The sequence below is a fragment of the Haemaphysalis longicornis genome, unplaced genomic scaffold (assembly GCF_048455015.1).
Source record: "Haemaphysalis longicornis isolate Haplotype H1 unplaced genomic scaffold, Haemaphysalis longicornis Haplotype H1 scaffold_11, whole genome shotgun sequence".
Lineage (NCBI taxonomy): Eukaryota > Metazoa > Arthropoda > Arachnida > Ixodida > Ixodidae > Haemaphysalis > Haemaphysalis longicornis.
Genome location: NW_027526214.1, coordinates 42361676 through 42384735, shown reverse-complemented (window position 1 = coordinate 42384735; position 23060 = coordinate 42361676).

The window sequence follows — 23060 nt, the reverse complement described above, 5'->3', positions numbered from 1 at the left end:
ATTGACATGAACAATACATTCTACGAACCGACTGTACATTAGGCATTTTGGCAGTGCTCTATTTCAAGCAAGTCTTGCTCCTCAATAGGTTTAGGATTGAATAACTTGATCTTCAAGTCAACAAATAGAAACAGCCCCACCAAAAAATTATGCTCGGTCGCCAGGCCACTCATCGGGACATTTGCTAAACTAAGCCGCTGTAATAATGGCACTGTATATCGTCTACTTTATTTTAAGTGGTCTCGCTATCATCAATTTCTGAGCCTTTTCTTTCTCGCAGAGACTTCCGATAGGGTGTCTTCGTCGCTAGTAAAGGTAAGCATTAACCCCACCTATAGATGTCATAGGGGTTGTGTACACTCTTTTATTTGCAAGACCAACCCTCATAAACTAATTGTAACAGCAGACCTCATCAGCAAACACCCAGAAAATAGTGGTTATTTTTTTCTGAACGGCAATCCCCAGACAACTCTGCTGTAATGCGGCGCCCTAGCAGAGCGTCTGTCCATCCGTTGATGATAATGATGAGAAAACTTTATTTTAGGCAAACGGGCGAAGGAAAGAGGGCGGAGGGGAGCGTTCGACGGTCCTTCCCCGTCTGATGGCGGCCAGGAGCCCGTGACCCTTAGAGGCATCTTCGGTCAGCTGGACAAGGCTGCCTCGAGTGTATTGGTCGGAGCTCAGCAACACGGCCTCCCAATGCTCCATAATGCTTATATGTATGTGACGTGTGTTGTGGTTTATCGGGGCAGGCCCATACGATGTGCTGCAGGTTAGCTCGTTCATAGAACCATCTACATTGCTGTTTGTAAAGGTCTAGGTAAAGGTGGCTGTAGGCTTCAGGGTTGGGAAAGGTTTTGGCCTGCAAATCGCCAGGTCACAGACTGCCACCGAATAAGGAAGGGATGCGCCGCCGGGTATTTCAGTCTGCTTAAGCGATAATGAGCGCCGATGTCCCTATATGTCAAAGGCCTGTCCCTGCCCCGTTTGTACCAACTGCTCAAGATCGAGGCGGTCCTGGTAGCTGAAACCACGGACCGCTTCGTGAGCATGCTCATTTGGCAAGGACAAATGTGCTGGCGTCCATAAAAGAAGGACGTCGCGTTGTTTTGTCGCAGTAAGGAGTTGAAGAAGGCGCTGCAATTGGGGTGAAATTCTGCCCTACTCAACGTTTGTAATGGCTGTATTCGAGTCAGTCACAATTATTTTTATTTTTGTGGATGATATGCAAGTGACATGGCTGATTTCTGTCCGGTCTATGGGTGAATTGTACAAAGTGAACCAGAGGCCGTTGAATTACACAGCTGATCTACTGCCACTACGCTCATGGCCGCTCTGTCTAGGTATTCCGCGGCGTCTACGTATACAACTTGTTCCTCCTCTCGAAAGCGGTGGTGGAGAGCGGCCAGCCTGGCTATGAGTCGCTCAACGTTGTGTACCGGGTGCATATGTCGAGAAAGGGCACATGTACGGATATGCGCCCGGTGTGAGTAAGCATCGCTTTTCCCCATGCTTGGTGGCGTAAGTAATGTGGAGTTGTTGAAGGAAATTGCGCCCTGCTTCTTTACCGCAGAGCCGCATAAGTTCTGCTATTCTCTGCTCTTCAATAAGCTCTTGAGGGCTCTAATGCATACCCAATGCTTCGAAATGTTCAGTAGATGCGGTGATGAGAATTCCAACCACCTGTTTGAAAGCCTTCCGAATAATGCCGGTAAGTTTATCTTGTTCAGCTTTTTTGAGAGCTAGAAATGGCGCGACATAAGACTTTTAGCTGTCATTAAATGCATGCAGAAGCCGTACGAGGTTTACTTCTTCGAGGCAATGATGCCTATTTGCAATCCGAGAGATGATAGAACTTATTTGGGTCGCGCCCGAGAGTAGTGATCGCATGGTTTTTGAGTTGCAGCCAGCAGTTTTTATTCTGAGGCCTAGTACCCTGATGCACGTAAATGAAGAAATAGTGTGACCTTGTACTTGAAGGTGAATATCTTGGGTAGCTCAAGAGCGTCTGCGCCCGCAAACTGAAGGTTAATCGAGTCGCACTTTGCACTTTTGCGAAGAACACGCAAAACCTCGAGAGGTTCAGTAATCATGCATGCTGTCAACAGCTTGGTGGAGCGTCTCTTGAATCCTTTTCTGTATCCCTCCTTAAACCTAAAGCAGAGTGCGGCGCTTTCGTGCCGGAATTTCGCCGCAAGACGTCGTGTTACGCCTGAAGCACGAGACAATCGATGGCTGCGGCTCTCTCCGCTGGACACTAGCGCCGTTCTCACGCTAGATCAAACTAAGGCCTTTGAAAATGTTTGATGCGAAACTAACCTGGTCCACCTTGCTGACCTCTCCGTGGGTCAACGTGCTTATACTTACATTAAAGACGTTCTTTGCAACCGCACAGCCCGGCTCGTCGTTGGCGGATTGGAATCAGACATTATTTCGATTGGCAGTAGGGTTCAACGTGGCCATGATTAAACTTGCGCAGCTACTCAATGCCTTGCCAGGCCTTTACATAGTTTATAGTTTATATGCTGGTGACATGACGTTGTGGATGTCGGAGACGCTGCATCTAATCTTGTCAGAAGCAAATCGTGTATCCTTTCCTTTTATTTGTATTTATGTCTATGCAATTCCACTTTTTATTCGGAGATTGGATCGCCGTAATGTCACTGGATATGACTGCAGTAATTTTATCGCTCCTATTATCGATCTCATGTTACCATTCTTGAAATGAGTGCACCAAAAGCAAAGCTCGCTGGGCCGACGATGTGGCACACGCTTCTTCTAGTCTCGCCCACGCACTTGAATTTGTTGACTTCTGTTTCGCTGCTCCTGTATTCTTTGAGTTTAATGTGGGAACAAGTGTGCTCAAAAAACGGTTATTTTTGAAGTTATCTGTGTTGTACTTAGCTACGTGACCTTATGTTTGTTCCAAACACTGAAGTTTTACTCTGCGAAAACGAACGTATCTGTGACAAACATTTTTGTAGTACCAAAATTTAAAATTCGTTCATCCCTCTTTTAAAAGAATCGGCAAAACACGAAAGTGAAAGGGGCCTTAACAAGGGCAGTTGAATGTTAAAAAAAGTTCCTTGGGCGAAGGGTTTGCGAGCCTGACCCCACGAGCCTGACCCCACCAGACGAAGTGTAACCGACACTCACGCCACAAGAAACAGGGGAGGGTGCCTCAATTCACGCGCGTCCCCAACACACGAAGGCGCCTAAGACGCATGAATCAATGCGCCAACTCTCCAACACAATAGAGCCAACACATTAGCGTCATGCTGCGCAACTTCGCTTCCCCTCGCGCATTTTCTGAATGAGTCATAAGGAATGCCATAACGAACGTTCGTAGCTTATGCTGACGTCTCGGTTCGTAGCGCAGTGGAAAGAGCGCTACGCACCAGCCGGTGCAGCCAGAGAGTCGTGAGATGTAAACCGGGTGGCGCCGCGACGTTGGCACTTTTTTGGCGACATCATTTCCGTGACGGATATCACGTTACCAAAATCTTTGTGTAGCCGGGCATAAAACTCTTTCATGTTAAAATTTCACAAGATCAAATCTTCCTGACAGTACTATTGCTTTTTAACTACAGTAATATAACTTCAATATTTTGCCTAGGACAGATGTCAGAAACTGTCACAAGTTTTGGTTATTTGCACAATGTTTTGTCAATTAAGAGATGTGATTTTTCAAATAAATAAACAAGTATATCGATCATTTCAAAGATGGACGTAAATCGCGTCTGGCAGTTATTGGGCTAACTAAGGAATACCAAATGTCTAGAACAGTCCTAACAAATATTAGTTTTGTAGATACTCAATTTTCGAATAAGAAGTGGTTATCTAAGTACGCAAAACCTGTATTCATAAAAGCAAAATTTTCTAGAGCGTGCTAACACCCCTTTGAAGAAAACGTTTCAAATACATTGCCAGAACCTGTCACTTTTAAATTTCTGGTTGACTTTAGTATATAGCAATCTGCTTGCTTGATAAAAAATTTTTACACTGAAAACTATCACTACAGCTTTTATGGTATGGCTTTAGCTTTGAATTATACATTTAAAAGAGCTATATTCGTACGTACGCCCTGGCACTATCAATTTTCGCTGTAGCCTTTTACAACAGACGTTTACTAGAATGTCTTTAATGATCTCACATGTAGAGATTTACAGAAATAGCACAGCAAAAATTTTAAATACAGCGATGTATAATATTTAAGATGAAGATATCATCCTACGTTTGGTTTAAATGCAAATGTTTTGCAAAAGATTGGCGTTCCGACATAATCTTCATAGGTGCTTATGTCATCGCGGTATTCTTCCACTCTATTATCCTCAGCAGCATTCATTAGCCAACTGCGCGATAAAGGCCTCTCCCAATTCCAACAACTGGTGCAATCCTGCGCTGGTCGAGCGCACGGTTTCCACCAAGTTTGTTGCTACGTCTTCGATGAAGATATTTCTTTTCTGTTTCTTTCAGTCCCATTGTATGGTATCCACTCTGTTACCCTGTAGGTCCGCTGATTGTCAGTTCTTCCCACTAAGTGGGCCACCCAGGTGAATTTGTATTTATTTCCACTATTCCATAAACTACTCTACTGCCTCCCCTTATTAAAAGCTCGGTTAACTGATATTCTGTTATTTATAAATTATTTGCGCATTTGGCTAACCTATATTTTTCTTCCGTTTGCGTCCAGTAGTTGTGGCGTATTTCCAATGACTGACCAATGGAACTACTGGACAGCTGTCGAAGGCGCCGGTAGAGCCCCCCCTTCATATTCCGACCATGGCCGGGCCAGTGGTACAACAGAGGTTTCTGAGGATCTCTGTGTCTGACAGAACACATAAGAATCTTCGTTCGGACAGCTTTAAACGCGTAACTCTGCCTACCGAGGGAAGCTCAGCTATACTAAGGCAGTAACGTACAATTACTGAAATATTATAAAAATATTTACTGCCAGAACAGCAGGAGAAGGCATCATGCAGCTTTGCTGTGAGAACAGTCTGTTCCTGCAACGGCCTCGAAAACAAATCGCAGACGAGGTGTTCTTGTATTCCGCGTGGATGTAGTAGGAAAATTGGAGGGAGTGTTCAGTATAAAAAAGTACACAGTCGCTGTGATTCTGCGCAACAAGGCATACTTGTTAAAAAATTTTGCTCTAAGGGCAACTTTACCTGATGAAGCCGTAGGCAGCTCCTACGATTACGTTGAAACGTTTGCGAATACGGGAACAAGGAATTTCGTGAGCGTAAATGCATATTTTATTGATATGTGGGTGAGAAGAAAATCAGATAAAGCCCAATGGGGATCTTTGGAACAGGCCGCTGCAACAGTCATGGAGATACCCTGGTCGAATTGGGCAAGATGACGTTGAGGTTAGGGAACATACCCGTATACATAAATTGAAATAAACAAGACATTGGGCCTACAGTTGATAAAAATGGAAATTGACTGATTCATTTAGGAACGCACTGCTGGCCAGTGAACCAAAAAAGAGGGCCACAAAGTTCTAACAAAATCTAATCTAACATAACATACTGTACAGAACTCAATTGGAAAAAATAACCAAACAAAACAAGGAAAAAAGAACCTAAAAGCTTTCACCACAAAAAAAATATTGGGTTATAATAGGCCCATAGCGTTTAAAATTGTCTTTGATGAATTGTTCCAAATGGTGTTGGCGAGGGGGCAAAGAAAATTTACACCTATTTGTGGCAGTGAAGAATGGTGTAAAAAATAGGAGTTTTAATGAACTATTCACTGAGGAGGAAAACGGTATAGATAGAAACTCGTGTCAGATCCAAGTTTCCATAGATTTACTAGGGCTGTGTACTCTCGTCAGCCGCAAAAATTACCTGCAGAAAATTCTCAAATCTCTTTCAATAAAAGCTGGCTTGCACAATATTTGCTTAATAATATAACATCCCAAATTACCCTTACACATGCTACCCTCATCGCTTTAACCTTCCGTAACCCAACTTACTTTACTCAAATATTTCCACAGACTCAACGTTTATTAACGTCCCCTAATCTAGCCTAAATGCAATAGAACTAAAATCCCAGCTTCAAGAAACGGAGAACAAGCTGTATAAATCCAATAAAACACGCCCTGGAAGTTTTGTGTATCGATAGTTTGATACAGTTATAATTATCTTGACAAAAACAACAAAATTACGATTAGCAAAAAAAGTAAAGCCAGACCTCCCCGTGATGGACTAGAAGGTGAGCCACCTGGTTTGTAATCAGGTGCTATACCCAAGCTCCACTAGAGCAGCTGAAGGCGAATATTCCCCTCTGAATCTCCGGTGGCGAGTTTATCCTGTGAAGGTAGGCTGCCTTGAAAAATTTCTCGCGGAAATTTTCCCAGCTGCTGTGAATATAGACCCTGTCAAAAATTTATACAAGCATTTCACGGGTTGAAAATTTTTATCGGACTCCAGTATATTATTGTTGTTTGTCCCATTAGGTTGGAAACGGAATGTTTTTCACGATGTTTTTACTAAACAATTCCAACAGCTCTTACAATTTTCTCTAACATCTTCTTTGATGTGTAACGGTTAAAAGCAGCCAAGCATAACCCTAATAAACGTTATTAGCCTAATTTAAACGAAGTTTAAGCGAGACGTGTCAGTGCCCACGCATAAGAAAAGAAAATTTCCCAAATGCACACGAAGAAGCATTGTCAACGTGCTCTTTATGTTTTGGTTATTTCTAAGGTATACCAAAAATTATATGAAATATTTGTATGCCACTCCGTAGTGCAAAATTGCCGGCAAGCAAGTAGAAATGTCGGTTTGTATTAGGTTTTTGTGAGGAAAAGTCAGGCGGCGTAGTCGCGTTTAAACCATACCTTTTTGTTGCTCCAGGAGTCACGAGCAGGTTTTGTACGTCGTCATTTCTTTCTAGACCGCAGCCACCATTGCCTTCTTTACAACAGAGCAGTTGTGCCGACTTTAACTTATGCTATAGCGGCATGGTGCGGCGATCATTAGCACCACATAATAAAAGGTAAAATTGATTCCTTGAATTGTTCATTACTGATTTTAGTGACCAGAGCTTACACCAAAATCCCAACCATGGCGCAGGAAGTATCGGCAAACTCTCTGCTGCTGTCGATCGTCTTAGAGATCGAGACAGGTCTTTTCGACTTGTCACACCTGCGACAGTTCATTGAGCTGCATAGAACACGCATTTCCCAGGGTGAGGTGGAACAACCTCTTCGTTGGACTGCTGCCATAACACTGTGCACTTGGCGATTCCACACCGCGGGATATGCTCCCCTACTACTGCGAGGCTAAATTTGAGCTCTGGACTACAAGTGTACATGGACGGTTCTTTTACCACGACATCTGCCGGTGCAGCGTTCGTTTTGCTCATCTCGCGTGATGAGGTTTTCATTACCAAAGGTTTCGAATTTTGCGCCGACCAGTTCCTCTGGCACAGAAGCTATTGCCTCACACCAATTGTTCCTCTAACTCGACACCAACCGGCACTCCTGTCCCGTTTTCATTTATTCTGACTGTCTGTCTTTGTTTTGGGGTTAGGAAATCTATCGAGCCCCTCAGGAACTCAATAAAATCAAAGTAACCTACCAATCTGTCACAAACTCGAGCGTACGTCGTCTAAAAGTATCCTATATATTTTTCATTTTATTGTACAGCGCCTAACTCTTCTTCAGTCGTCCGATTCATTCAGTTCGGTTCTATTCGCCCGAGACAAGGCTGGAACTTTCTCGAACGAAGGGGCGGTAACACGGCCACTCGCCGGCTCGCCGACAAGAAAATACAAAAATGAAAAGCTCCGCCCCTCAACTTACACCGAAGCTTTGAGCACTCTCGAGGAGGCACGGGTGCCCTTGCCAGTTCTAAAGAGCGTCGATGATTCAAGAAGGGAGAAGAGTGAATTTATTCGCTGACGGCGGCGGGAGTGTTGTGTGTTGTGTGCTCTCTCTCCGCACCGGCGCGGTTAGAAAAAGAAAAGCCGCGCCTAAGCAAACCAGCTACATTTGGACGTCGTGATTGACGACGGCACCGGCCAGTTTGTACATCACACTATCGGCAACCCGCGCCCTTGAGGACTCCAAACGTACTCCCGGGCCTCGAATCACCGTGATCGTCTCGGACGGCCTGGCCTACAACGGAGCCACGCTTCTCAGGCAGCCGAATCGCCTCCAACAGCGGGGCATTATCCGGCCCGGTCGGTGAATATGCTGGGACTCTGTCTCTCATAAGCATCGAACTGTTCGTTTTCTTTTGTTAACGGGGCCGCGTTATGTACACATGCGCCCCATCGGCTCCCGCCTTGATTGCTCTATCGACCGGTAATTTCCAGTTATCGCGGTAAAACCTACACCACGAGGATCGCTACATCACGCGGATCACCTGGACACCACCCACAACAGGATCCGTACTACCACTGGTCAGAAATCGCCCTTCGAAATCGGACCACGCCGCTCACTTCCCTAGGCCTGTCAGGACTAGCTCGCAAGCCCCAGCGGCGCCGCGCTCTTGGCACGCGCTCGGCTCCCGGCAGCTGCGCGAGCAGCACATCCAGCGCCTCGTATGCAGCCCTCTTCAAGCACTATGGCATCAGCATCCGACGCACCAGCATTTGACCCCCTGAGCGGACGGTGGTTGCCACGCGACGACCCCTGGAGACACGTACTACACCAAAGACAAGCCCTCAAGAACCACTACCATCCGAGTACGCCTCAAGTAGGCCCTGAACGCAGCGTTCCCCCTGCCGCTTCCCGTGCACCGCCTGTTCCCCGACTGCCTGCCACAGACTACAAGATAATTATACACCCGCGCTCGGGCCTTCGGGTCGGAGCTTGGACCACCAACCAAATAACCAACAGCCTGCAAGTCGCCAACAATATACCAGCCGCACAGTTCTACTCCCAAGTCACGGTACAACCCCAAGCCCAAGACCACCTCATTGCGGTAAGCACTCCCAATGAAGCCATCGTTGACGCCATCCGTTTCCTTACAGCTATCCAACTCGGCTCTACTGCATAGGAAGTTACGGCCTACATGAAGCCGCCCCCGGGTACTTCCCAGAGCGTTATTCAGGGCATCACCCCAGGCACCAACCCGCATGAACTCCGCATGGCCATCCATACCACCGGACCACCAATCTTGGGCATCAGATTGCTCGGGAAGTCGCATGCAGCACTTATTACTTTCGACGGACCTCACGTTCCATTCTTTGAGGGCGTACAGTGCCTTAACTCGCTGTCGCCCTTACCGCCATACATATCAGTGCTGTGCTCAGTGCGGCGAACTTGGTCACCGTCAAGACACCTGCCCTGATCCCCACAGAAACACTAGCGCACATTGCCACACCCCCAACCCCACTCCGACCCATGACTGTGTGCCCTGCTGCAAACTCTGTGGACACACTCACACTACCACCAGCAAGGAGTGCAAACGCAAGCTGAAGGGATCACCCCCACCTGCTTTCTGAAACGTCATCAGCCAAGACCTGCCTACGCCCCCTTCGTTGACGCAAGCTAACTACCCAAGACTGGCTCCCGCTGACTCAACAAAGGTGAGCTGGTCAGCAAATTTCTCTCCTCCACCCACTGCTGCCCCGCCACAAAATACTGCTCCAACCACCCTCCACACAACCAACACTACCTCCCCAGAACCTGAAACAGTAACCCTCCTCCGAGAAAAAAATGCACGCCTCAAAAATCAGCTCTCTCACCAAACACACCACATTAATGCATTGCAAGCCCAAATCACTGAACTGAAACAACTCATCACGGCGAACAACACCTCCAAGGCAGTGCAGAACTCACAACCCTCATTCTCGGCCCCCTCCCATGGTGATGTTATCCGAAATGACCCGATGACTACACCTATCCCCCCACCGTACCGCAAGTACAAGAATTGATAGACTTCGCCACAGAGAGCATCAAGCCCTTTCTGTCAGACGCTGTCAAAATCATAAACTCCCGCATAGACCGAATAGAACACTGCTTCCAAAACTGCGAAGAACGATTAGAGCGACTAGAACACCCCCTGGGCAAAAAGCACAAGAAGTCCAAGCAAAATCCCCTGTCTCCTGACCCTGAACAAATGGAACTACCTGATTTCGACGATGAGGACTCCCTGTAATTTCCCCCCCGACCAGAAGACCACCATGGCTCCAAACAAACTGCTTGTATGACAATGGAATTGTCGCTCGTATACCAATAAACGCAACCAACTTCTTCCGCTCGCTCAACAGGGCAGACCAGACATCATCGCATTACAAGAAACTCGCACTCCCCATGTTCAGCTCCGCGACTACACGGCTTATTTGTCAATTTCAAACTCCCGCACTGCAATCCTTGTCCGCATGATCCTTACTGCGCAGATTCTAACCCTACCAAGCACAATAGACCCCACGTTTATAGAAGTTCTCCCTGCCCACAAGTCCCAACCCAGCTTGTTCGTACTTAACATTTAAAGTCCTCCAAAGCATATGCTTACCGGAATTTGGGACCTACTAAAACGCGCCACGATCAGTGCGAAAAACTGCCCGCTGATTGTCCTGGGTGATTTTATGTGCCACACATGGCCTGGATCAAAGGCACCAAACTGCAAGAGGCCATCCAGCAATTAAATTGTACGATTAAAACCACCCTTAAACAACAACTCAAATAGAGAATAGCGTATCCCGAGACACCACCCCTGACATCACGCTTACCGAGAATATCAAGGACGCCCATCGGGAATGTACGACACACACTCTGGGCAGTGACTACTACCTCCTTGCGCTGATGATCACCAATCCGAAATGCGCACAACTCCGTTTTGGCACTGCCAGATTAACCAATTGGAAGAAGTTCCGCGATCATCAATAAGATGTACCAATTACAGACATAGGACAATGGAGCCAAGATTTAATTACCAGACTCGGCAAGTAAACCACGGAAATCTCCCTTACCCCTGACTACCCTGCAATAGATACTCATTTGCAACATCTGGGGATGCCCGCGCAGTACTACTTAAACGCTGGAAAAAACACCGCACTAATCGAAAGCTCAAACAACGCATCGAACGCATAACAAAGGAAGCAGTCGAGTACGCCGCATACCTAAGCCGGCTGAACTGGAATCAATTTTGTGACAAGCTACAAGGTACACTTGGGACCCGAAAAACATGGCATATCCTCCGCACGCTGATGGGCACACGAGAAACGAAAGCAACTACAACTCATCAACTTCGTCGCCTCATCCATAACTACCCGGGCTCGGAACAAGCGATACTTCACGACCTCATGCAACACTATGCAAGCTCCCACTCTGACTTCCTTCCCCCCCCTTCCCATGTACACAGGACAACCTAACCCAGAATTGGACGCCCCCTTCACGCTATTCGAACTCGAAGCCGTCCTTCACAAACTTACACGCAATACAACACCTGGCAAAGACAAGATACAAAATAAGCTCCTCAGAAACCTGGACCATGCTAGACTTGATCACCTTCTAGACTATCTCAATGAACAATTGGCGCAAGGCACTATCCAACCAGAATGGAAACATGCAGACATCACCCTTATCCTTAAGCCCAACAAACCCCTCAAGTTGGACCATCTCCGTCCCATCTCCCTGACCTCCTGCCTGGGAAAGCACTTTGAACACCTCGTTCAGAACCGCATCTCTGGATACCTAGAAGATGATAACCACTTCCCCGACACCATATTTGGCTTCCGTCCCCACCTCACAACGCAAGACATACACTTATACCTAAAAGAAGACCTCCTCGACCACCTTACTTCTCGCAATCGCTATACAATCCTGGCATTTGATAATAAAGGCGCATTTGACAATGTGTCCCATGAAGCCATACTCGCCGGACTAAATTCGACAAACTGTGGACAACATACATACAACTACGTTAAAGCATTATTGACAAATCGTACAGCCACAGTGGGGTTACGCCCCCTCCGCACTGCCCCTTTTCCTACACGACCACAAGGCACGCCGAAAGGATTGGTAATTTCCCCTCTTTTATTTACCCCGGCAATGAAAGACCTACCTCCGCTGCTACAAGCTCTTCCGCACCTCAAACAGGCCATCTATGCGAATGATCTGACACTGTGGACCTCCACTGGCTCTATTGGAGAACAACAAGACACCTTACAGCAAGCTGTCCACATCATTCAACACTACATGCAACGAAGATGTTTACCAAGTGCACCCGAAAAGATATCGGCCACGAGGCAGTGGACCGAAGGAGGCCCAGCCGAAAAGCCCCGCTGAAATGTTACTCTTGTAAGAAGTTTGGGCACATTGCCAAGGACTGCTGGAGCAGCTTTAAGAGAAATAGTGCTTCGAGATCTTTTATGTGCGGGCGGGTTGGACATAAGCCTGCGACATGCAGGAGCAGCAACGATGAAAGGCACGAGGTGTTGCGCAAATGCGCATCTCTCAGGGCACGCAAGCAATAGGATGCTACTGATAGCTCTGAGGAGCGAAAAGGGGGCAATAAAATTCACGTCGTGGGTAACATTACGGCATTTGGGTCGAAGACAGCGCCGGTGGCTGTCTTGTCAGGCAAAACCATTACCCGTTTGCGCTCCACCGGCACCAGCACAGTTATTGTGCGAACGGACTTAGTCAGAGAACAGGAGTGAACTGGGGAAACAAACCCAGTGTACCTTATGGATGGCTCAATGCGAGAGTTGCCGGTAGCTCACATCGAGGTATAGACTCCCTACTACACGGGAAGAATAACCGCCCTTTGCATGCAGAGGTCCATGTATGACCTCATCCTCGGCAACATCGACGGAGTCAGGGATCCCGACGACCCGATAACTCTAACTGCCCGAAAAGAACCGCCACCCGTAGAGGTGGAAGAGCCACTTATTGAGGAGCCACACCCCGATAAGTCGGCTGGAGAGGCAGCTGTGGCTGTCGTGTCTCAAGGCATGAATAGGAGCACAGAGATTGTGCGAAATGACTTCCATCGGAAAGATGAACTCAATGATGAAAAATTGAGAGACGAGAATAGTGGCCAAAGTACTAACCGTGATAAAGTAAAAGAATGCCAGGATTGCTCCGGAGGTGAAGAGGAGGAAGTATCCGCAATCAGAAAGCTCTCCACATCATTCAACACTACATGCAACGCAGATGTCTGCCAAGTGCACAAGAAAAATCATCGATTCTGACTCTCACAAAACGGACCTCTCATCGCGTCAAGGACAACATTCCTCCCCCGATAGTTACCTTGAACGACAAGCAATCTCCCATGCTTCGCAACTTCGCATATTAGTTCTCAATATCGCACAAGACGTTTCCGGGTCACAAACAATCCTACCATTACAGCGCACCGTAACCCAGCTAACACACCTCCTACATCGAGTAGCACGAAGGCGACACGGCCTTCAAGAACATGACACCACGAGACTCGTCCAAGCACTACTAAGAAGTCGCATCACGTACGGCACACCGTACCTACTCCTCAAAACTGCAGAAATCAAGAAGCTCGACATTCTAATCCGCAAAACTTACAAGACAGCACTCGGCCTTCCTTCTACTACAGCAACGAAGAAATTACTCCAACTGGGCCTCCACTGTGAGGGGCGACGCGGGCCAGCGAGGGCCCGAGACGCGACCAAGGCACTCGAAGGCAGAAAACTAACTTTATTAGCGAGGCAAGACGCCTCGAGGAGCCCCTCAAGCTACTAACCGCCGGCCGCGCGCCGCACATTCTCTCTCCTCGGCTTCGTGCTCGCTTTCGATGTGGCAGGCAGGTGTCGCCGTAGTCTGTGCGCTTGCGGCGCTGGCTTCTGATGTGTCGGGCAGGTGTCGCTAGTAGTCGGTGCGCTGGCTCACATCCGGCTCCTCTCTGTTGGACCAAGTCGCTTTGGTCACGGAAGTGGCACTGCTTGCTGCCTTCATTGCGAGAGGGAATAGTCCTTCAAGCGCTCGGGTAGGCGCCTTTGGCGCTGGGGTCGAGATGAGCTTGCGAATCTTCTTTCGACTGGCTTGCGAATCTTCTTTCGACTGGTGGCATCTTCCCCTTCCTCGTCGAGCGCAATGCAGTCACTGTCGTTGTCCTCTTCAGCTGTAGAGCAAGCTACTTTGATCCGCTTTCGCTTTTTCTTTAGCTTGTTCGCATCTGAAGCGGACGAATAGCCCCTTTTGGACTTGGTTGCCACATAGTCGGAGTCATGCGATCCGAGCTTGGCGCCCTTCTTGTTCTTTTTCTTTTTGGAAGCAGCCTTAAAGCTCGCATCCTAGGAACTGGCTTCCGATAAGCTCTGGTCGCTCGATGTCGCGCGGCTCTCCGACTTGTCCTTGACAAGGTCTTCATCATCACTGTAGATAATTTTCTTCTTTGTGGCTTTTCGCTTCTTTGGCTCCTCGTCTGACTTCTTGCCCTCTGATGCCTTCTTCTTGGGCTTCTTCTTCTTCGGCGAGGCAGAGTCCTCTCCTCCACTGCTTTGCTCAGAGCTGCTGTGCAGGATGTTTTGCATGAGATCTTCCTTCGATTTCGGTATCTTCTTAGTTTTCTCAACTGTTGGAGAAGCAGCTTGCTTGCATTCAGAAGAGGGGCTGTAGTTGTTGGGAACATCGTCTTGGCAAGATAGTGATATCCACGGCGGCTCATCTGGTCCTGGGAGTGGCAAACACTGGAGTCCTGCTGAGATGTGGTGTCCAGGCATATGGCGATTGAACAAGGACCCCTGGATCATAACAGCGTTCGACATCCTGGGCAACAGTCGTTCATGGCACCGAACAATCGTTCCTGTGGGTGCGTGGCGAATTTCAGTTGCCATGGGTGGCTGAAACACCATTTGTGCATGGCTTGCAGAAAACCAGTCTTCACCTAATATAAGTGGCACAGCATTAATATGGAGGGCGGCTGCTTCAACCAAGGCGGTGATACGTCCGACAGAAACCTTCAAACATACGGCACCAGCTGGAGCTACTGTTTCTCCACCGACGACGACTAGAGGGGGTGTAGTCCAGGGCAAAAGGGGCAAAGAGCTGACCAGGCAGCGGGAAACAAGCGTCACTTTCGACCCACTGTCGGGAAATGCATCCACTTGACCAATCCCAGCAATTGTGGTGGTAACAAGGGCACACTGGACCAGTGATCCATCGAGGGTTTCCGAAGGGGTACTGTGGAGAGCTGGGGAAGAATGTGTACTAGACGTTGGAGCGGTAGCTCTAGATGGACACTTGGATGCGAGATGTCCTTTTTGGCGGCATTGGAAGCACACAGCTTCGGCCAAGTTCTGTCCAGGAGGGTAGGCAGGAGCACCATGTTTAGCGGAGATGGTGTGGTATCGGAAGTCTTGTTGGTCTGGTGGCAGGGCTGAAATTCGCTGTGGCCGGATCGTTCTGTCTGACACAGCCTGAGGATTCATGTACGCTGAGTTGCGGGAAGGCGGCTGTAGGCTTGGAGTGGGTGGTGTGGTGTTTAGATACCCTGGGCGTGAAAATGGAATGGCCGAATGGCTCAGTGTTTGATCAAGCTCAGTGACAATGTCCATATATGCTGCGAAGGTCGCTGGGCGTTGTGCTGCTATAGTAGTGGCCAGGTTCGAGTCGGCAATGCCTTGAAGGGCGTACTCTATGCGCTGAGTGTCCGAGAGAGTGACTGGGCATCCAGAGATGAGCTTCAGCTTTGCCAGAGAGTAGTTGACAAGATTCTCTTCGTGTGCTTGCACGCGACAAGTAACTGCTTGTTGCCACTGTAGCAAAGTCTGCTTGGCGCGGAATTGATTTAGGAACGCTTGCCAGAACGTTTCCCATGTCGGGCATTGACGGCCAATGACGGCTTTCTAATCAGCGGCCGCTCCACGAAGTTTGCCCATGGCGACGGCGAGTAGTGTTGAAGGCTGCCACGAAGCAAGGATTTGAGTTCGCTCCAACTCTTCAATCCAGTGGGACGCTGAAATGCCGCCGTCCCCACTGTAAGTAGGAAGCGATGCGGACAGGTCTGGAAGAGTTGTGACTTGAACAGGGACTGCAGCGCGTTGCGACACATGAAAGAGCTGCTGAAGTAAACCTGTCAGCAACTCGGTAGTTTGTGCTGCATCGGAGCTCGGCGGAGGCGGTGCTGTGTCAGGGCGCTGGGTGGACGCCGCGGAGTCTGGGGAAGTGGGCGTGGCTGAGCGGTTTTGAGCGATGTCGGCGATAAGGCGGTTTATTACTTCTTCCTTCGCCCCTTTAGCGTCCAGATTTCGGCGAGCCAACTCTTCACGGAGATACTCTGCTGTAAAGCCTGCGAGGTCCTCTGGCGTAGCTTCGTTCCAATTCACGAGCGGCATGGCGGTACAAGGCAGCAAACTGGTTACGAGACGAGAGGGCGAGTAGGGCGAACGGTTTGGGCACTGAAGGCAGGTTACTTCATCGGGCGGGCAGGCGCCAACACGACACTCGGCGAAACACAGGGCGAAGCGCGAAATGGCTCCGGCGAAGTGGGCGGTAGCACCTGCACACGGAGGGAGCGCTGGGCGACGAAACTTCACGGGGCGATGCTCCAGGCACGGTTCGGGGTCGACTGCGCCAGTTGTGAGGGGCGACGCGGGCCAGCGAGGGCCCGAGACGCGACCAAGGCACTCGAAGGCAGAAAACTAACTTTATTAGCGAGGCAAAAAGCCTCGACGAGCCCCTCAAGCTACTAACCGCCGGCCGCGCGCCGCACACTCGCTCTCCTCGGCTTCGTGCTCGCTTTCGATGTGGCAGGCAGGTGTCGCCGTAGTCTGTGCGCTTGCGGCGCTGGCTTCTGATGTGTCGGGCAGGTGTCGCTAGTAGTCGGTGCGCTGGCTCACACCACAATACATGGCAAGAACTTATCGAAGCCAACAAAGCCACACAACTACGTCGGCTCACCCTTACACCCACTGGCCGGAACCTACTCACCACACCCGGCTACTCAGCTCAAGCTCGCCATGACCAAAAGGAACGAATCCCTCTCTTAATCCGCCAGCAATTGCGCATCGCCCCCATACCACGCAATATGCATCCAGAGTACCACACCACCCACCATCAAGCCAGAGCTCACCACCATTCGACTGCATACGCCCAACAATCTACCAATCGGTACGTAGATGCTACGGCATACAATCCCCAAGCTTTTGTTTCCAGCGTCACCAATCACCAGGGATAAGAACTCACCGCCGTTACGATTCGCACCTCACAGCCCACCACAGTGGAAGAAGTCGCTCTTGCCCTCGCGTTACAAACAGAAGAATATATCACGATCCTAACAGACGCCCAATCAGCCTGCCGCAACTACCTCACCGGCCGCATCTCTCATCAAGCCCTGCGAATTTTACGTCAGAATCTCCATCTGCCCCTCGCACATATCGTATGGACTCCAGGTCACATGGGATTAGAGGGCAATCAAGCGGCTCATGCCGCGGCCCGCGAACATGTACTCCGGGCCGTTGCCAACTGCCCTAATAACTCCCTTCCCTTCGCCCCGCCCCCAACCCTGTCCACGCCTCTCCTCACATACACCGATATCCTCGCCCACTATAGGCTACAACGACAGAAATACCCACCTCCTCACCATACTCTCTCCAGGACCGACGCAGTTACACTACGCAAGCTGCAGACAAACATCTTCCCCCCCAATACACTGTACCACGCCATGTTCCCTACCCAATACCCAGCCACGTGTCACTTTTGTCCAAACATGGGAACTCTCTACCACATAGCCGTAGAATGCCCCAACACCCCTACCCAACCGCCACTCCCCAACATCACCACACAGCAGTGGTAGAGGTACTGGCCAGCTCCGACCCCTCTACCCAGCGCATGCGGGCACAGAGGGCAACGCGAGAAGGTCACTTCCAAGGCATCCTGGACTGAGGACGCATTTCACTGGGCGGGCGCCCTAAAATCGCGCTTGCTGTTTGGAATAAGGTTTCTTCAATCAATCAATCCGATTCGTAATATTCATTTGTTAACGCTCGTGTTTGTATCATTTTGACTAATTTTGGACTGTTTCTTGTATTTGAATTCCATCTAAGTTGTCTGTCATTATCGATCCGTTACCTCGTGCTTGTGTTTGTAACTTGCCTGTTTAAATATAAGGTTTTGTGCTGTTTTTCGTTCAGGGCTCTTGCTCATTCTTGCCGCTCTGGTCGGCGAAAGCCGCACATCAGACGGCCACCCCCTTTGTCAGCTGTGCCCTGCGGATTCGGTGGGGTTTGTTGGCTGTCTTGAGTCGACTCCCCATATCATCTGACAGTGCACCCTAATTTAAGGAAGCCGGTGACAATTTCTGGCCTCCGCGACAGGACGTTTGATGTCAGCGGTAGGGAGGAGAAAGAGCCTGGAACTTTTTTGACTTAGGTTGCTACTGCCTTTATAGGCGGGTGCTCTTGTTCACTTTCTCTGCGTAGACATACCTAGCTAGAGTCTAGAGTATTGGGGCTAGATTGCGATACATTTGCAATCATGGATTTAGAAAAAATTGTAGCGTTGGGCTGTCAGCTGGGCCTGTCAGGGTTGAATTACGAAAGTGGATCGCGCAGAAAGGAAAGAGGACAACGAGAAAGCTGAGAGAGCAAGACAGGCAGCATGAGAAGAGGCTGCGAGAGCAAGACAGGCAGCACAAGAAGAGGCTGAGCGAGCAAGACAGACAGCATGTGAAGAGGCTCAGAGGGCTGAAAGGAAGAGAGAAAAAATTTCAGAGGCTAGTTCGGTTGGAGCGAGAGGAGAAAGCAAGCAAAGATGAGCTAGAGAAAACAGGAGCACATGCGGATTCTCAACGATTGAAGCTCGACTTCTCATCAACAGGTCGGAGCATGAGAGGAGAGAATAGGCGCCCATGTCTCAGTACCAACCTAGAAAAGGTTAAGGGAGATATCGGACACGAGGCAGTGGACCGAAGGAGGCCCAGCCGAAAAGCCCCGCTGAAATGTTACTCTTGTAACAAGTTTGGGCACATTGCCAAGGACTGCTGGAGCAGCTTTAAGAGAAATAGTGCTTCGAGATCTTTTATGTGCGGACGGGTTGGACATAAGGCTGCGACATGCAGGAGCAGCAACGATGAAAGGCGCGAGGATTTGCGCAAATGCGCACCTCTCAGGGCACCCAACCAATACGATGCTACTGATAGCTCTGAGGAGCGAAAAGGGGGCAAACAAAATTCACGTCGTGGGTCCCATTACGGCATTCGGGTCGAAGACAGCGCCGGTGGCTGCCCCCGAGGTTGAGAGAGGCTGAGAGAGCAAGACTGGCAGCACAAGAAGAGGCTGAGCGAGCAAGACAGGCAGCACGTGAAGAGGCTCAGAGGGCTGAAAGGAAAGGAGAGAAAAAATTTCAGAGACTAGTTCGGTTGGAGCGAGAGGAGAAAGCAAGCAAAGATGAGCTAGAGAAAGCAGGAGCACATGCGGATGCTCAACGATTGAAGCTCGACTGTCTCATCAACTGGTCGGAGCATGAGAGGAGAGAAAAGGCGCCCATGTCTCAGTACTAACCTAGAAAAGGGTGAGGGAGATATCGGACACGAGGCAGTGGACCGAAGGAGGCCCAGCCGAAAAGCCCCGCTGAAATGTTACTCTTGTAACAAGTTAGGGCACATTGCCAAGGACTGCTGGAGCAGCTTTAAGAGAAATAGTGCTTCGAGATCTTTTATGTGCGGGTGGGCTGGACATAAGGCTGCGACATGCAGGAGCAGCAACGATGAAAGGCGCCAGGATTTGGGCAAATGCGCACCTCTCAGGGCACCCAAGCAATACGATGCTACTGATAGCTCGGAGGAGCGAAAAGGGGGCAATAAAAGTCACGTCGTGGGTGCCATTACGGCATTCGGGTCGAAGACAGCGCCGGTGGCTGAAGAAAAATTGTCAGGCAAAAATCTTACCCTTTTGCGCTCCACCGGCACCAGCACAGTTATTGTGCGAACGGACTTAGTCAGAGAACAGGAGTGAACTGGGGAAACAAACCCAGTGTACTTTATGGATGGCTCAATGCGAGAGTTGCCGGTAGCTCACATCAAGGTGGAGACTCCCTACTACACGGGAAGAATAACCGCCCTTTGCATGGAGAGGTCCATGTATGACCTCATCCTCGGCAACATCGACGGAGTCAGGGATCCCGACGAACCGATAACTCTAACTGCCCGAAAAGAACCGCCACCCGTGGAGGTGAAAGAGCCACTTATTGAGGAGCCACACCCCGATAAGTCGGCTGGAGAGGCAGCTGTGGCTGCCGTGTCTGAAGATATGAATAGGAGCACAGAGATTGTGCGAAATGACTTCCATCGGAAAGATGAACTCAATGATAAAAAATTGAGAGACGAGAATAGTGGCCAAAGAAAACACCTCCACAATTGTGTAAAAGCGCACCACTTCAGACCTGGAAGGACGATGATCCTACAGGTGATGCGGAGATTGAGGATGGAGATAACATCACGGTTGTGGATGCCGTCATGACGTCGGGGCCGAACCCCCTAGACGAAGGGGTACCCGATATTGCATCGAGAGTGTCCGAGGAAACCGTTGTCTTTCCGAAAGACACGGGTAGTTGCGCGCTCGTTGTGCAAGAAGACCCAGCTCGAGACTGCGAATTCGCTGGGCAGACTAGCGTCGCTTTCGAAACTGACAGCTCGAGGAGCAAAGAGACTGACTCTAGGTCAAGTTTGAAGCCCCGTGCAGGCGGAGCCGCACTCCGCGGAGGGAAGGCACCGTACATAAACGTGGCGACAATCCTGTGACTTCAGTGGTGGGAGAGAAACCACCCGCTGTTTCGAAAGAACCCCGCTTCGATGCCTCGGAGAGAGGCGATGCCGTGCTCGTCGTAACGCGAGCACCGGCAAAGGGAAAGCTGGCACATTTCCTGGTGCTCAAAGTCTGCGGCCCCTGCAATGGAGCCGCACAGAAGAAAAATAAGTGCCGAAGGTCGTGGAAAGAACAAACGTTCGAAAACCGGCCTTCAGAAACTCGGCAAACAGCCGGGCGGCCGAAATAAAGAGTGCAGGTTTGTGCCCAGGCTTAGGAGCAAACGTGTGCGCCCGCATTGCAGAAAGCAGACAGGTGTAAAGAAGCACCGGTCAGTTACTACACGAGGAAAAGTAAGGGGAGGCCAAGTTGTTAGGCGCTCTGATGTTCGCCAGACGAAGTCTAAGACACCGAAGCTTTTTCACGGGCCCGGTATCACGGCGAAAAAGTTCGTCGCTTCGCGCGACATTTGGAAAGGATCTTCTCTGAAGAGAAGAATTCAGCAGGCGCAGTTATGCAAGCGCCCGATAGACACGGGCTAAGCATAAAGAATGCAAATTTAGGTATACACGTGGGATATGAATGGAATTGTGTAAGACAGAGTTCTTTTTTCACGTCGAGTACTGTATACCTCAACATTATTCCTTGTTTCTCGGTCGTAATGTACGCGAAACTTGTACTTACTTTGTCACTCTGGCTGTACAGTGTATATTCACGTAATAGTTCCTTCTTGCGTGAGCTTTCGCATTACTTATTGTACAGAACGTTTTCTGTTTGTTGTGTATTGTTGGCGTTACTAGTGGTGGCTTTTCTGAACGTTGCGGTTGCATGTTATTGTTTGTGAACAACATATTTGTTATGTTTCTTATGAGTTCTATTGTACCAGTGCATTGTATGTATTTCTAAGTACTGACGTACACTCATTGTATTTCAGCCTACGAGACCTTCGCTGTGTGAGGGCACGCTGTATTTTCATGAGTTTCGCACTTGTAATGACTTTTGGCCAGACATTTATTATGGGCACTGGCCTAATTGGAATGCTAGAACTGTATTGTTCCTAAACTTATGAGTTGTCCCTAGGATGTGTATTTGTGGAGAAATCTGCGCCAAACCACTGTTCCGTACGCAAATTCTGTATCTGCCATTATTGTTATGAAGAACATCGGGCTGTGCTTGATTTTCTGTCAGCAGGCTCAGCCTCTTTTGTTCACTAAGTGTGAACGACGCAAACGCATGACTTTCTTAGTTTTGAGAATATTATTGCATAATCTGAAACTGGGGGGCTGTGTCACAAACTCGAGCGTAAGACGTCTAAAAGTATCGTATACATTTTTCATTTTTTTGTACAGCGCCTAACTCTTCTTCAGTCGTCCGATTCATTCAGTTCGGTTCTATTCGCCGGAGACATGGCTGGGACTTTCGCGAACGAAGGGGCCGTAACACGACCACTCGCGGTCTCGCCGGCAAGAAAATACCAAAATGAAAAGCTCCGCCGCTCAACTTACACCGAAGCTTCGACCACTCTCGAGGAGGCACCGGTGGCCTTGCCAGTGCAAAAGAGCGTCGATGATTCTAGAAGGGAGAAGAGTGAAGTTATTCGCTGACGGCGGCGGTCGGGTTGTGTGTTGCGCTCTCTCTCCGCGCCGGCGCGGTTATAAAAATAAAAGCCGCGCCTAAGCAACCCAGCTACGTTTGGACGTCGTGATTGACAACGGCACCTGCCAGTTTGTACATCACACCATCGGCGACCCGCGCCCTGGAGGACTCCAAACGTACTACCGGGCCTCGAATCACTGTGAACGTCTCGGATGGCCTGGCCTACAACGAAGCCACGCTTCTCAGGTAGCCGAATCACCTCCGACAGCGGTGCATAGTCTGGCCCGGTCAGTGAATATGCTGGGACTCTGTCTCTCTTAAGCATCGGACTGTTCGTTTTCTTTTGTTAACTGCTCCGATTCGTAATATTCGTTTGTTAACGCTCATGTTTGTATCATTTTGACTAATTTTGGACTGTTTCTTGTATTTGAATTCCATCTAAGTTGTCTATCATTATTGATCCGTTACCTCGTGCTTGTGTTTGTAACTTGCCTGTCTAAATATGTCTTTGTGCTGTTTTTCGTTTAGGGCTCTTGCTCATTCTTGCCGCTCTGGTCGGCGAAAGCCGCACATCAGACGGCCACCCCCTTTGTCACCTGTGCTCTGCGGATTCGGTGGGGTTTGTTGGCTCTCTTGAGTCGACTCTCCATATTATCTGGCAGTGCACCCTAATTTAAAGAAGCCGGTGACACAATCGCTGCCTTCTTCCGTTCGAGTCTCCCTCTTCCACGTTCCAAGCCACTGCGGGGTGTGGGGCAACGCGCTCGCCGATCTCGTCGCTACAA